Source organism: Lissotriton vulgaris, chromosome 2_2, assembly GCF_964263255.1.
Source record: "Lissotriton vulgaris chromosome 2_2, aLisVul1.2, whole genome shotgun sequence".
NCBI classification, from domain to species: domain Eukaryota; kingdom Metazoa; phylum Chordata; class Amphibia; order Caudata; family Salamandridae; genus Lissotriton; species Lissotriton vulgaris.
In genome coordinates, this window is record NC_141688.1 from 62,223,254 (window position 1) to 62,238,507 (window position 15,254).

Consider the following 15,254-nt stretch of genomic DNA (forward strand, 5'->3'; position numbering starts at 1 on the left):
GCTTCTCCAAAATTTTTACAAGAGCCGGCAGCAGCGAAATTGGCCTGTAATTGGCTGGGGCTTTCGGGTCAAGTCCCGGCTTTTTAAGCAACGGGATGACCATTGCCTGCTTCCATGCTGGCGGCACCTCTCCCAAACTCAACGAAAGGTTGAGAAGAGGGTGAGCCAGCGGATTAACCACCTCCGCTAATTTACCCAGGAGCTTAGCTGGGCAGGGGTCAAGTAGGTAGAATGTTAGCAATTCTGAAAGATTCTCAGGCCTTTTGGGAACAGCTATACAATTGCTCAATGAGTTACGTACTCCAGACACTAGGAAGAAATATAGAGGTGCATGGCAAGCGGTTTGCATCCCATTGAAGCAAATGAAGAAGAAGTGGCAAATATTTTTGTAGAATGGTTTGTTGCATAGAAGAGTTAATTGTTATAGATCAACAAATGCAGCAGGACATTCTTTAAATAAAGGACTGTCAGTTGATAGAAGTCTGTTGATATGCCGGGTGATTAGGACTGGGTAGTGAACTCTTCACAGAGTTTGCTGAGTTTTCCATACTCCCTGGAGCATGCTGAGTGGAGTTTTTTCCTCACTCACGCTCGCCAATGTCAAGTTGGTGAGCACGAGCGAGGAACATCCACCTCCTGCCTAGAATTCTCAACGCGGTTGGTCAGATTTCTCAACATCCACCTCCTGCCTAGAATTCTCAATGCGGTTGGTCAGATTTCTCAACGTGGGCAGTCACAAATGGTCACGCCCTATCGCATTGAGAAGCCTTCTGTTCGTGTTGAGAAAGCTACCGCTCGGGTAGAAAATCAGTTTGAGCGGCAAAAAACGAAGCAGCGCCCTCTTGCTCTGCGCATGGCGCTGTTTGTGCTGATTTTACTGCACGGGACAAACACCCAGCACTGAAAATCTACTTGAACGGCATGAACAAAATCACTCTACCACTTGTGGATCTCAGTGTATTGTGGCAGAGTTTTTGGGTCCATTTGCAGAGTGCTTCATAGCGGAACTCCGCAAACTCCGCCCAGACCTTAGGGTGATGAAAGGAATTTAGTTGAGGAGGGCTCCTACAGCAAAATATAAGACACTAAGGAATGTTGATTTAGTGCTGAAGTTATTTGAAAGATAACCTAGCAATAAGTTTTTAGGAATAACAGAGTTAACATGGAAGTTATCGACTTAATTATGTTTTATTGCATTCAGATAGGTATCTGATGTAAGTATGTAAGCAGTATTCAGTAGATTTTTTCAACCACATGGGGTGACTTCTTATATTTGAAGGAGAACTAAGATAAAGTCAGGTTCAGTATTATATCCAAGATTTGACAGATCACCACATTTGTTTGTGGTTAGATGTATAAAGAAATATGACTGTAGGATGTTGGAAAAGATGTGTGCTGGAGTGGATCAGCTCTTAATTTCATATGTGAAAATATTTAAAGCTGTTAAAAATGCAACAATCTCAAGATCGGTGTAGGCTGTAAAGAAGGAATCAGGTGTAGACTTGTCAAAATGTACAGTAACATTCTGTCAGGGGGCATGGCAGTAAGGTTTTGTTAGGAAGATGATTGGAGGAAATTCTGAAGGCAGCGGATTGGTCTAATGCTGAAACATTTAGAAGGTTTTGTTTCAGAGCAATGAAACATGGGCCAAGCTGTGGCTTAAAAAACGTTGAACTGTCTTGTCATAAAATTATAATTCTTATAGGTTAAATGAATAAAGAATCGCTATTGTATTAAACATAATGAGGCTAGCATTATCTTGCCTGTCCTTGTCATATTTTAGTAGCAGGGAACATAGGTTAAGGAATTGGAGAAGTTGTACAGGAGTTAAAACTTTGATATTTAGCAATTGATAAACTTATATAGATCTGTAATTTAATGAATTAACAGGAGAATTTTGTTGAAGAATCAGAGAGATGATGTTGATCTATTTTGCAGATAATTGAAGGTGGATAAAAACATAAAGAGGAGGAGGAAGAATGATATAGAAGAGTCAAACAAAAGAGGGGGAATATGGAAGAAAAAGGACTATTTATTGGACTGAGGATTCTTATTTTTCATTGTGATGTGTTTAAACTTTGGTTTCTTGAAGTATTTAAATAGTGCTGCTCAGAAGGAATAAATACAAGGGTATGCATACTGCGAGCCTCCTAGTCTTTAATAACATCAAAACATCAACCTATAAGAATGGTCATTCTTCTCCCACAATGTGTTCAGCTCCAACGTGGCTGGCTTCAACACCAAACAGGGGCTCCTCACTAAATTGAAGTAACACCCGGAGCCAGGGCATGAGTAAAACCAGGTTAATTCTTCATAAGCCATGGAGCTCCCTCGCCTGCCTGATACAGGGTCAGAACAACCAGGGAGTGCTGAAAATTCGTGTGCATGCAACAAGTACTCTTTGCGAGGACCCTAGACAATGGTCCTAGGTGTAGCAAGGTGCACCAGGTAGGACTGTAGTTACTCCTTAGCCTCGGCCTCTCTGCCAAATGTTCTTGCAGCCTAGATTACACCTGCTCCTAGCAGGGATTGTGCAAGAAGTGAGGAAAGCAGTACTACAAGGGTGCCTGGAGGGGCTATCTAGGGCGTCCACGTTGTTGTCATACATGCTCATAAGCTGGCCCTCAAGAGTCCTGGGTCAAAATGTGCGGGGTTGTGATATGCTGGCCCCAGAGCAATAATTGTGCCGGCTGTGCATGCCACAAGGGGATCTATTAGTAGGTTGCATGCGAACCCTTTCTGCTTGCACCATATGTGCTCAGAATTGGGAAAGGCTGGCTTCAGAGGATTTCCTTGAAGTGCAATATTACGTAACACAACATGCTGTATAATACTATAACAGTAACTAAACCTCAGAGATTATTCGGGTAGACATTTCTTGGTTTGGAAAATTATTGGAGGTACTGGTGTTTGTTTGTTACAGACCCAGCTTCAAGCTGGATACTGCGGTGGGATCTAGGGCTTTTTGAGAAAAGGGTGTAATTTTGTCAGTGTGGAAACACCTTTGCTCTGCTTTGTGTCACTTGTAAGTAAAAAAAATACATTTATGGGGCAGTAATGGAGAGGATCGTTGCAACTGCTCATAGGTTTTGAGGCAAAGCCCAATCTACCTATTTAGCCAGATCAGGTTTTTGTCAAGAAAGAAAGCCTATTTCAAGCAGGCATTAACAAGGAGAAATGTGTTTTTTCTGAAAAACTCCACACATTGTATGTGTGCCATCCAGATCGTGGGTACCTTCAATGATTGTCTATTGATATGAATTTGTACATGAAGTTTATGCTTCCAGTACAAATTCTATGCTAGAAACGCCCACATTCTTCTGGATCATGCTTCACGGCTGTGTATTGAGCAAGGCAGCCTTTTTGTACGTAAGTGCAGGGAATGACAACAGCAGCAGGCAGGTCTTAGTAGATATGGCCCGGCCCTGTGTTGTATTTCTTCCCTTGTGCATAGCAGCATAGCAAGTTTGGTTGGTGCACTGCTATGTGTAAAAAAAATAGTGAATCTGGTCCACAGTTTGTAGTAGGTTCTGGAGAGTCTGAAAAAGTGTAGGGTTCAGACAATGGGCTGGAAGGAGCATAATTTCTCCACTGTCAACTGTTCATAAGATAGTGAAGATGGTCAAAAACACGACCCATATAAACAGCTGCCTACCTGAAAAATGGCCATTAATAATGCCTTGAGTCCTTTGATTGTATGCCCACAGGTGAACAATGGAATCGAAAAGTGGTGTAGCCAGATCCAGGCATTTAAAGAGTACCTTGCTTCTCATATATTAAGTTGATATAACACTAAATGTTATTGTTTTATTTGATGGGAAGTATTCCCTCCTCTTATTAATTAATTAATGTGTTACCTCGTGTGTGTCTGCCATTGTTGGTCCCTCATTACCTTCGGATGTAGTGGCAATTTAGTCCCTGAAGGGGAAATTATCAGAGTGGAACTACAAGAAATGAACTACACGCTGGGAATAGCTGGATGTATTAAATATCTGTGTTTGCTAAAGGAGTGCCTTTATTGCTCCGCATGCATAATGAATCATCCGTGGAATATAATGGTGCACTAATGAGTTTCTGGCTGCTTCGCCATTTTGAAATCCCACTCACTGACACAGGGGATGCAGCAGCTGTTTTCATGGTAGCCCTTTTTATGTTTTTAAGACATTTTGAACTGTGTGGCCACCAGTGACCACTGAGCAGTGATGTATGGAGCCTGATGTGTGACATCTACACATAAGTATACCTCATGCGCAAAGGGATGTAGGGTAGAGGCAGTGAACAGGGATCTCAGGTGAATGAAACTCGAAAGCTTAGTTTTAAAATAGTCACCCGTGCTGCAAGTGTCCCTAGTGCCATATGTTTATCCCATCTTCCCTTCTGGAGATGATGATTCTCGTCTTCTCCCTCTGCCTTCAATGCTCACTGATTGTGTCATCCAGGGGTGGAATGGTCATTCTGCCACTCTGGCATTTCCTAAGCTGGCTTCAAGTTAGGGGTTTGCTCTCAAAGCATGGTGGACTACCATAAACAACCATGCCCCAGTGCTTAATGTGTGCTAGTGGTTGCCATTGGTGGGTATCAACACTCATTTCAGGGTACCAGGGCTTATTTTTCATCATGAAAACTTTGAGCCCGAGCAAGAGAGAGAAGGGTAAGAAAAGGAAAAAAAGACAGAGGAGCTAAAGGATAAGAAAACAGTGACAGACTGAGAAAGCGTGGATGAAAAATAACCTTCATGCAATTCTGAGATAGGAATTGCAGGATGGTGGAAGAAAGAGGCAAGAAAAATAATTAAAACGAAGAAACCTATGCAACCATGGCATTCAGCAGTGCAGATAAATGGATTTTAAGAAAAAAACTATTATTGGTATTATTAATAATATATATATATTTTTTTTTACAAATTGAGCACTGCAATGAGAGGCATTGCGAATTTCTAGCCATGGGCTTCTGCAGTGTGGGGCTGGCTTTAATGTTTTTGCCCAGGCTGATGTTCGTTTTTTAGCTTGGCCCTTGTGCCCCTGCCTCTGTTTTTTCTTAGCCATAGAGCTTCCCCCTCTTCCTTTGCCCTGCTCCGATATCCACCTGCTACAGACTCACCAACCTGCTACTCCCTGGCCTTCGGTGCCCACTCCACTCAGAGTGTGCAAAGGAAGGCAGTAATGATGGTGCTTTTCCCTAGCCACAAATCCCACTATTAGTTTATTTCTACTCCATCCTCCCCCCAACTCCTGCAAATAATGCTGCTCAAGTTGTAATCTCCATCATTGTTCACTGCTCATTTTCTGCCTTGTGCCCAAAGCTTTGAGCTGCTCTTCCTTTATTTTGCGGCTCACATGCCCAGCTCTTGAAAACTTGCTGCCCTAGTGATCCTCTTCTGCTTGTGCTAATCAGTTACAGAAGCTCCTCTGTTCCGTAAGTTTGTTAATGCATATGCACCAAACTGTTGCTCTCCTCTGTCTGTCTATTCATTATTCCATTGAAATCCACGCTTCTATCTTTCGATATACCATTTACCCTTAAAAACACACCTTTCTCAATTCACCTTCCAGTCACTATTCACCGTCCATTCGACATTCACCTTTTATTGAACTTCCCCAAATAGCCATTGACATTAATTTTCTATTCATCCTCTTTTTTTTAATATTCACAATTCACCCCTATCCCCATTCTCCATTCCCTGTTAAACCTTCATTCTCCAGTCATCATTCAACCACCCTCTGTTCACAAGTTGCCTTACAAGCACAGGATGTGGCTTGTTGTCTGGGAAGGGATGCTAAGAAAGTCTGTTGACTGCCTTACGTAGGGGCTGATTATGATTGCGGTTTTTCCGCATCCTCGGGGCCGGCGGAAGCCACCGCCGACCCCGAGGATGCGGAAAAACTGCAGCGGACTGACCAAAGACCCACCGCCACATTAGGATGGCTGGTGGGTCCTGGTTTCTGTCCGCAGCTTTTCCGCCGCGGTCGGCTTACAACCGCGGCGGAAAAGCTCTGATATGGTGACGGTGTCTCTCAGACACCGTCCGCCATATCAGGATGGGCTTTTAAAAGTGCTTTTCTGCGGCGGGTTTTCCGCCGTGGAAAAGCATACGGATCTTCACTGCGGGGGCCCGTTGCGGGCCCCCTAGGTGAAGGGGGGTTGGGGGGTGCACATGGGGGGTACCTATGGTACCCCCCTGCATTTGCATGCAGAAAGCGGCAGGCACCGCGCGGTGCCTGCCTCTTTCTGCATGCAAATGCAATGCGTGCATTTTTAACATTGCCGCGGGTGCAGCTTGAAGCTGCACCCGCTGCAATGTTAAAAATAGAGGATGTGACCGCCAGGGTGGCGGTCACATCCTAATTGCACAGGAGGGAACTCCGCATGCCATGCGGAGGTTCCCTCCTGCTCTGGGTCGCGGACGGACGCAAATCCGTCCGCGATCCTAATCGACCCCTAAGTTGCCACAGGAAAGGACAACTCCTCCCAGTAGCCATGGTGCCACCCTACACAGAATATTATACATGAAAAATGAGAAGTGCCTCCTTTAGAGGGTCACAATTTGGAGGAAAATCCAGGAAGGGAAAACATGCCAGTTGGCATTATTTATGAATCTTGATTGCAGATAAAGATAGCATTGGTTTTAACAGTGAGATATCTAACTCCTGCTGACATCGGAAAGGAGAAAAGAGTCGAGTAGATCCAAACTGGAGCCAAGAAAAATCCATAAAGATCCAAAATGAATGAAGAAATAATCAATGACAAAAATGAATAACAATCGGCATTGAGTGCAACTAAAAAAGCGAGGAATCAATGCATTGCAAAAGGCATCTTGCCTTTCCTGCACTGCCTTATATATGTATGAAACACGAACTTGCATGACAGGAAGTAACCCTTGGATTGGCATGGGCCAATAACATTTAAATGGACTGACCACGATCTAGGAAAGGGCAGTTTAAAAGGCTGAGTTTGGTCTTATTTGAGAATCATGGTGTGCATTCGACCTCAAAGAAGAAGCCCAAGTTTGCCATCAGCGCTGAACATGTTCTGCACTATTCGCCTCCCCTCCTTTTCATTGTGAAGGTGGAAGCACTGGAGTCATTTAGGCAGTGAGCAGTGGCGGCTGGTAATTTAAGCAGGAGCAGAGGGCTTGAAGACCACACACACACATACACTCCATCATCTGCATGCAGACTCTACTCACTCACACCTAAACACATTCACAAGCATGCACTCATGCACCCATCATTCACAAGAACACAAACTCATTCACAGTACAAATACACATACATTCGTTCACACATACACACACATCAAACATTACAAAACATAACACTTCTGAAGTGTCTCAAGGAGGGAAGCCTCTGAGGTTCCTGGAGGGTTAGTTCTGCCTCTTCCTCTCATTGACTGGCCACAGGTCAACTAATGAGGGGAGGCGGCAGTCTCTACCTCTTCATAGCGTGGGTTGTGTTGACATACGGTCCTGGGCACCTCAGGTTGGGAGGGAAAGGGCGGCAAGCCACACCAACAACCATTTTGTGTGTGGAAAAGGCCGCTTTATTGAAACAGGTGCATATCACAACTTTATTAACACTGGCATTTGCCTTACAAAACTAAAACCTCTCTATACATCAAAATACCTGACCCCCTTTGTCTCCCCCCGACCCCTACAATCCCCACATCATAAATCCCCACCCTGCAACAATATCAAACATTAACTTTCAATAACAATAATATTACACAATCTTACAATGCAGCATTTATAAATCCTAACCTCCCATGACCTAAAATCCTACATGCCTTTATGCAACTGTAACTAACGAACCTTTAATGTAAACTTCCTGCCTATTTAACCTTTCCCTGCTCCTGTTTACAAACTCCCTAAACTTAACAAGAAACTATAAAACGCCAGCCAAACTTAGCCAACTTTCAAAAAACCCTGCTACCCAGGAAAAGGCGGGAGAGTAGGCGGAGACACCGCCTTCCCATTTTCCTGCCTCCCCTGCCCCCTAGCCCAGACTCCCTGCTCCCAGCTCCCCTATCTAATACCCCTAGCCCCCTTGAACACCCCCTAGAAAATTGACCCCTTCAACCTCTACGCACGCCCAGCATCCGGGCAAGGACTTCCCTCAACTCCAACAGATACAGGTCCATGCCCAACCTCGACAAATGGACCCCGTCCCAACTAAAAAACTCTGGCGTGTCGTACCTGATGTCCTTATGCCGAATCCTGGCAAAACCTAAGTGGCGGCACAAATGCACCATCTCTACATTTACCTTACTCTGGCCCTTGTCCACGGCCCCCGGATTCACAGCACCCCTCCAAACCCTACGCGGCACAAACTCTGTCCACACTACTGCGCACCCTGACCACTGATGCGTGATCTCCTGTAAGTGACACTTCCAGTCCACCCCCCTTACCACCGAACTGAAGCCCCCCACCACCACCCTTTGCGCCTGGAACCCGGTCAGCACCGAAGACACCATCCACTTGATGAACTCTATTCACTCCGGATCACCAACTGACCCATGCCCCCACCACATCTTCAACAAGGCCGACTCCATTGTCGCACCCCATCTCCGGGATATCATCAACTGCTCCCTCAACACCGCTACCTTCCCAGAAAGCTGGAAACATGCCGAACTTAGTGCCCTCCTGAAGAAACCTACAGCAGACCCCACTGAACTTAAGAACTACCGCCCCATCTCGCTCCTCCCTTTCCCCGCCAAAGTCATAGAGAAGACCGTCAACAGTCAGCTCGCCGCCTTCCTCGAGTCTAACGGCTCCCTCGACCCCACACAGTCCGGCTTCCGAGCCAAACACAGCACCGAGACCGCCCTCATCGCAGCCACAGACGACATCCGAACACTACTCGACAACGGGGAAACAGCTGCCCTCATGAGGTTCCGTGACAATTGTAAGTGGTGTTTTTGGCCCGCCCAATTATGGTCGAGTCTGGTATCTATGAACCGCAAATGACGAGTTTAGTGGGTGCACGCGTTTTCGCTGTGCTAGCTCAAACTGTTTGTTTGTTTCGTGGGTTTCTTCATCTGAACCCACGGGTTCCATTTTAGATGTGGCATCCATTTTGTTTCTTGCCCTCAAGTAGCCAGCGAACGGACACTGTCCGCTTCGTGACCCTGGGATTCCCAAACTCTTGCGGAAGACACGTGTTCCTTTGAGGGTGTCTTCATGACAAGGGGGATGATACTGTAAGGCAGATGGCCCCGCTTGAGGCTCATCTTGCCGTGCCGGTCTATTGTCTCAGTTGTGCATTCATTAGGCATGTCTCCTTTGATCCCTGCAATCGTGTTTCCTGATACCACCCCCTTTACACTCTTTTCGATCTGTTCACTATCCTCGTCTTCCTCTGCACCTGTTTCTGACTCTTCCTTGATTCGTTTACAGCCGAACGGAATGCACTAATGGTGAGAAGATGTACTTTTACAGTTGGGAACCGACAAATGCTACTGTAATTATGTTCCGGGCCCTGAATACATGAAATCGACCCCCTATGAAATGTACTGTGGGAACCGGGTTGTAATCTTTTGTTCGTCATGTTATCTTGTGATGAAAAACTGTATAAAAGGAGCGATCCACAGATAAAATTCGAAGCAGTCTCCTTGAACATACATGCTATGTACTTCTTGTGACTTCTGTGTTCTCTGCAGTAAATAAACCTCGAATCTTTGACGCCGAAGGAAGTGTCCCGTGTCTCTGTCATTTGTACGCCGGAACAGGTAACCCACGAAGGTTTCAGGTGTTATCCCTGGCACCGCTGGGTCTTAGAAAAACCCAGTCCTTCAGTTGGCGCCCAAGGTGGGGCTGCATCAGCGGTACCAGTCCAAAGCCCGACGATCGTGAGGAACTTCGTGTGAAATCTCCGAGGGAAGGTGCGCCCCGTTTCATCGATCCTGTTGTCGAAACAAGTGGCCCGAAGACTTTTCCCGCGAAGATCCCCGCCTCCTGAAGGCTGCGACGGACTGCTGCCCTGACTGTAGACCTGTTTTGGCGCCTGGCGTAGACCTTGGTATAGCGAGACGATTGACGGGCCTTCCTGGTGACGCCATTGTTCTTTGAGTTAAGTATTTGTGGGTCACTCCCAAAATCCTTAGTCGTTGTGGGTGCTTAGTTGTTGCATGGTTCCATTGCATTTGTGGTTCTTTGTATTTTGTTCTTAGTTGTTCTATTTGACGTCTGCAGTCGCCAAAAACCGAGGGTTTTTGCATTTTTACGGGGACATTGTAATCCAATAACCCTTGACGTTTGTGAAACTCGGTTAGTGTGCACAATGCCTGGCCGTAGTACTTTGTTCAGTTGCTTTAGAGGTTGTGGTGCGGATTCCCGATTGGAGGACTCATGTCCGATACCTCCAGTTGGAACTCCAATTTACGAATTATATAGTCGCCATGGTGTGGGTCCTATCACATTCAATGATTGCTGGGTTTGTTACACTAAAGAGGACGGTGTCCTTAGTTGGCCACCTCATGGTAGTTTTGAGACCCCGATTTTAGATAATCTAAATTGTTCCAAAGAAAAGCAAGGCCGGCCATGTTTGATTCCTTTCGGTTATGGCGTAAAGAAGCCAAGCAAAAAGAAATCAAACAACTTAAACGTAATAAGAGAGAAGGCATCGTTACAATGATGAGAAATGCAGAGCAGTTTCAGCGAGATAAAGAAGAGAAGGAAAAGGAAATTTTTGATAGATTGCAACGTATGACAGTGAATAAATGTTACCCCGCTTTACCGACGGGTACGGATAAGAAGGGAGAGGACGCAGTAGAGGACCCTTTGTTGTCTTATCTATTGAAGTCGCCACCTCCATATGCACAGGATACCACAGTTCCCGTGGTTCCTCCTGTTCCTCAACCTGCTGTTCCGGCAGCTGTTAATCCACCTGTCGCAGGTCCTGCTATTGCGAATCCGCTTGTTCCTATTCCTCTACCTGCTCCTGTTCCTACTGCTCCACCGTCTATACCTTCTCAAGCTGTTGTTCCTGCCACTTCTGCTCTTGTAGCTACTCCTACTGCTCCTGCTGCTCCTATCTTTAGCCCCCATGGTGTTGCTCCTGTAATTTACTCCTCTTCTCCGTCTGTTCGGCGACGCATTCCTAACACTGTTGCTAAACTTTATTCTCCTTTTGGACCGCTTCTTGGGTCTGACGATTCTGATGTTCCCCAACGACGAAGTCAGCTTCCTGGTGGTAGGGAACGTGATATGTTAATCAAAATGGCGCGTAATTGGATTAGATACCCCCTCAAAAATCCCCCGCGCATAGTTGCTGAGACTTTCTCTCAATTCAGTGAGCCAACACAGAGATTTGTGTTTGACGAGATGTGCAAATTCTTAGGTGAAGCAATATCTAATGATGAGGTCAACGAAGTACCGGTTGACGTAACTGAACTTCAGCTTCAGTTTGCGAGTGGTATACTTGTGGGTAGCAATGTTCGACGTGCCCTTGAGCATCTTCTATCTTTTCGTCCCACTGTGATACCCCGAGAATTGTTTAAAGACGAAACTGAGGAGTGGATGGCGACGCCTGGTCAGTATCCCAATGCTCGAAGTTCCACCGGTGTGGATGCCAGGTAATCCTGGTGGTAATCCTGCTGTCTTGCCACACTTCCAGAGAGTTTGGATACACCTCCCATGGAAGCGATCGGAAGTTTTGCAGGTTAAACAATCTTTGCCTGACCCTCGCAAAAATCCTGCAGGGTACTATAAAGAATTGTCTCAGTTAGTGGATGCTACGATAATGAATCTTGCCGACATCGATATGTTGTTTGGTAATGTCGTACCGCAACCGGTATGGGCGAAAATACATCACGAAGACCATGCAGCTGAATTAGGTGGTGATTGGGCTGCACTTACGGCGGCTGACGGTTTGCAGGTTGGTGGAGCTAAGCCTGAACAGCTCATCGCTAACCTTCCCCAAAGAATAATTACCCTTATGAAAACGCTTATGCCAGCTATGAAAGTTAACTGGGATAAACTGTCTGCTTGCAAGCAAAAGAAGGATGAGAGTGTCTCCGATTTCTTTACGAGATTTGAGGAGGCATTCATCGATCATAGTGGTCAAGATATGGGCACTGAGGGAGGTCAGAGATTGTTTGTGGATAAATTTGTGTCGAATTTGTTGCCTGACCTAAGCAATAAATTGAAAAATTCAGAGATTGCGTGGGCTGTTTCTACTTCTGCCCAGATATTGGCTACGGCTCAATATTATGAAAACAGAGAGAAAGAGGAAAACGATCGTGCAGATAAAAAGACGAAAGAGCTCAAAACGAAAGTTTTGTTGCAACAAGCATATCCTCCGCGCTCGAATCAGAATGATTCTCAGCAGCGGAATAGATCGCAGTCACAGCCCGCTAGGTCACAATCGCAAAATGATTTTTCTTCGCAGAGATCTATGCTTGGGTACAATCAGTGTGCCTATTGTAGAGGTGAGGGTCATTTGAAATTCGATTGTCCAGTTTTGCGTGATCGAAATAGCGGAAATTTATCTAGAGGAGGCCGTAGTGGTCCTCAGCAGGCTTCTCGATGTAGAGGTCGTGGTGTTACGCAGAATCAAAATGATCGTTCTAATAATTCCTCTGATTCCAATAATTGTTTTGATCAGCGTGGGTCATCATCGGGTAGATCTGCACAGTACAATGTGGACGATTATTACGTCGATCAGAGTACTGACGACGGTAATTACTAGGACAGCCATAGACAAAGAGAGGGAGTAGTATCAGTTCCGGTTGATCAGAGAGGGCCTTACGTCGCAGTTGCCACCTCGGGCGTAGTTGAGCCTTTTCTGTTGGACACTGGTGCAGCGAAAAGTTCCATCATGCATTCGAAACTCCCTGGCGCACCTTTGTCTGGCTTAACAAATGTTTCCGTAGGATTCTCTGGCGCCCCTGTTAGCAATCCGGTTTCTCGCCCTTTGCCCCTTACAATTGGGCCACGTGAGCTGAAAGCTCCTTTGATTTTGACCACCGGCTGTGGTGAAAATCTTTTGGGCCTGGATTTGCTGAAGCGTTTGTATGCGACTTTGTATTGTTCTCCTGCGGGAGTAAAGCTTACATTGGGTGAGAGAGTGATCTCTCCTATGTACTTGTCCATTGATAAGCTCCCACCAGAATTGAGTTCTCTTCCTGCATCTTTGTGGGCAACAGGTCCCAATGATGTGGGCCTGCTTGACATCTCCCCTTATGTTGTCTAATTGAAATTGAATGTGCGATTACCACGTATTCCCCAATATCGTATCTCTCTTGATGGTGAGCGAGCGTTGTTAGCGATCATCTATGATTTGATCGAGAAAGATGTTATCGAGGAGACACGGGGAAACGTGTGTAATAGCACTGTGCTACCCATTTTGAAATGCACTGATCCATCTAAGCCTCCTGTTTATCGTTTTGTCATTGATTTACGGGAGGTGAACAAAATTGTGGTTCCTCAGTTCCCTGTGGTGCCTGACATTACGACTTTACTGACTCTGATTCCAGCATCTACATCCTGGTTCTCAGTGATCGATCTAAAGAATGCTTTCTTTAGCATTCCGATCGCTGAAGAAAACAGGGACTTTTTCGGTTTCTCGTTAGGTGGACGCAGCTTTAGGTTTAAACGCGCTCCTCAGGGCTACTGTGAGAGTCCATCGATATACAGCCAAGCCCTGAAGAGCCAACTTGATGCGTTTGTGTTACCGGTTGGTGCGGCCTTGCTCCAATATGTCGATGACTTATTGGTGGCTGCGGATACACTAGAAATTTGCAAAACTGCTACGGTGTCTTTGTTGCAACATCTCTGTGACTTACATCACAAGGTGTCACCTTCTAAACTGCAATATTGTTGCCAAGAAGTAACCTATCTAGGTCACTTATTGTCAAAGGAGGGAAGAAGGTTGACCCCAGTGAGAATTGCAGCGATCGCTCGAATGACTGTGCCAACGACTCAAAGAGATGTGCGTGCCTTTCTAGGTATCACGTCGTACTGCAGGCAATAGATTCCAAATTTTTCATTGCTAGCGAAACCATTGGTAGCTCTTACGTGTAAGGATGTTCCAACTCCTTTGCCATGGACGGAAGAGTGTTAGAAAAGTTTTTCTGAACTACGTGGTGCGTTGTGTTCGGCCCCTGTGTTAGGTACTCCTGACTACAGTAAGCCGTTTACACTATACGTTCACGAGAGGGAAGGTTGTGCGTTGAGTGTTTTGACTCAACAATTTGGTGGTAAGCAACGTCCATGTGCATATTTTTCCTCGACCTTGGACCCAGTAGCCAGAGCATTGCCGAGTTGCTTGAGAGCAACAGCGGCAGCTGCGGTGTCCATCCGACAATCTGCAGGATTGGTCATGGATAATATGCTTACGGTGATGGTTCCTCATGCAGTCGACACTATCTTGAATCGTACAAAAACCCAACACTTGACGAGCGCAAGGTTGTCTGGTTATGAGTTGACGCTCCTGGCAAGTCACATTCAAATAAAGCGCTGCAATGTCCTAAACCCGGCGACTTTGTTGCCAACAAATATGGAATCAGATGACGTACCACCACACGATTGTTATTTGCGAACCGAGGAAGAAACGAAGGGTCGTGTTGACCTAAAAAACACTCCATTGGAAGAACCCGATGGTACTTTGTATGTGGATGGTTCGTGTTTTAAATTGCCGAATGGCGATGTGACGACTGCGTATGCTGTGGTGACGTTGAGTACGGTTGTGGAAACTGCAAGACTGAACCAGAACTCTGCACAGGCGGCAGAGCTGATTGCCTTAACCAGAGCGTGTGTTTTGTCGAAAGGGAAACGGGTGAATGTGTTTACGGACAGTCAGTATGCGTTTAGTGTTGCCCATAGTTTTGGCCGATTGTGGAGAGAGAGAGGTTTTATGACATCGCATGGTACGAAGATCCAGCATGGACAGCTTGTGAATGATCTTTTAGATGCACTTACGTTGCCCAAGCAGGTGGCGATTATTAAGTGTAGTGCACACCGTAAGATGACGGATGATGTTGGCCGTGGCAATGCGTTTGCTGATGAGATTGCTAAGGAGACTGCGAGAAACCTTATGACTAGAATGTATGTGACGAGTTCGGTAAGGTGGCCTGCAGAAGCTGGTATGTGTGAAGACACTATTGAAAGTGTGAAAGCGATTCAGAATGAGGCCACCAAGACTGAAAAGACCAAGTGGAAAGAGAGTACGGGAAAGATGGATGCGAATAGCTGTTGGATTGATTTGTCGGAGAATAAAAGGTGGATGTTGCTGGATGCATATGTGTTAGCTGTTGTGACT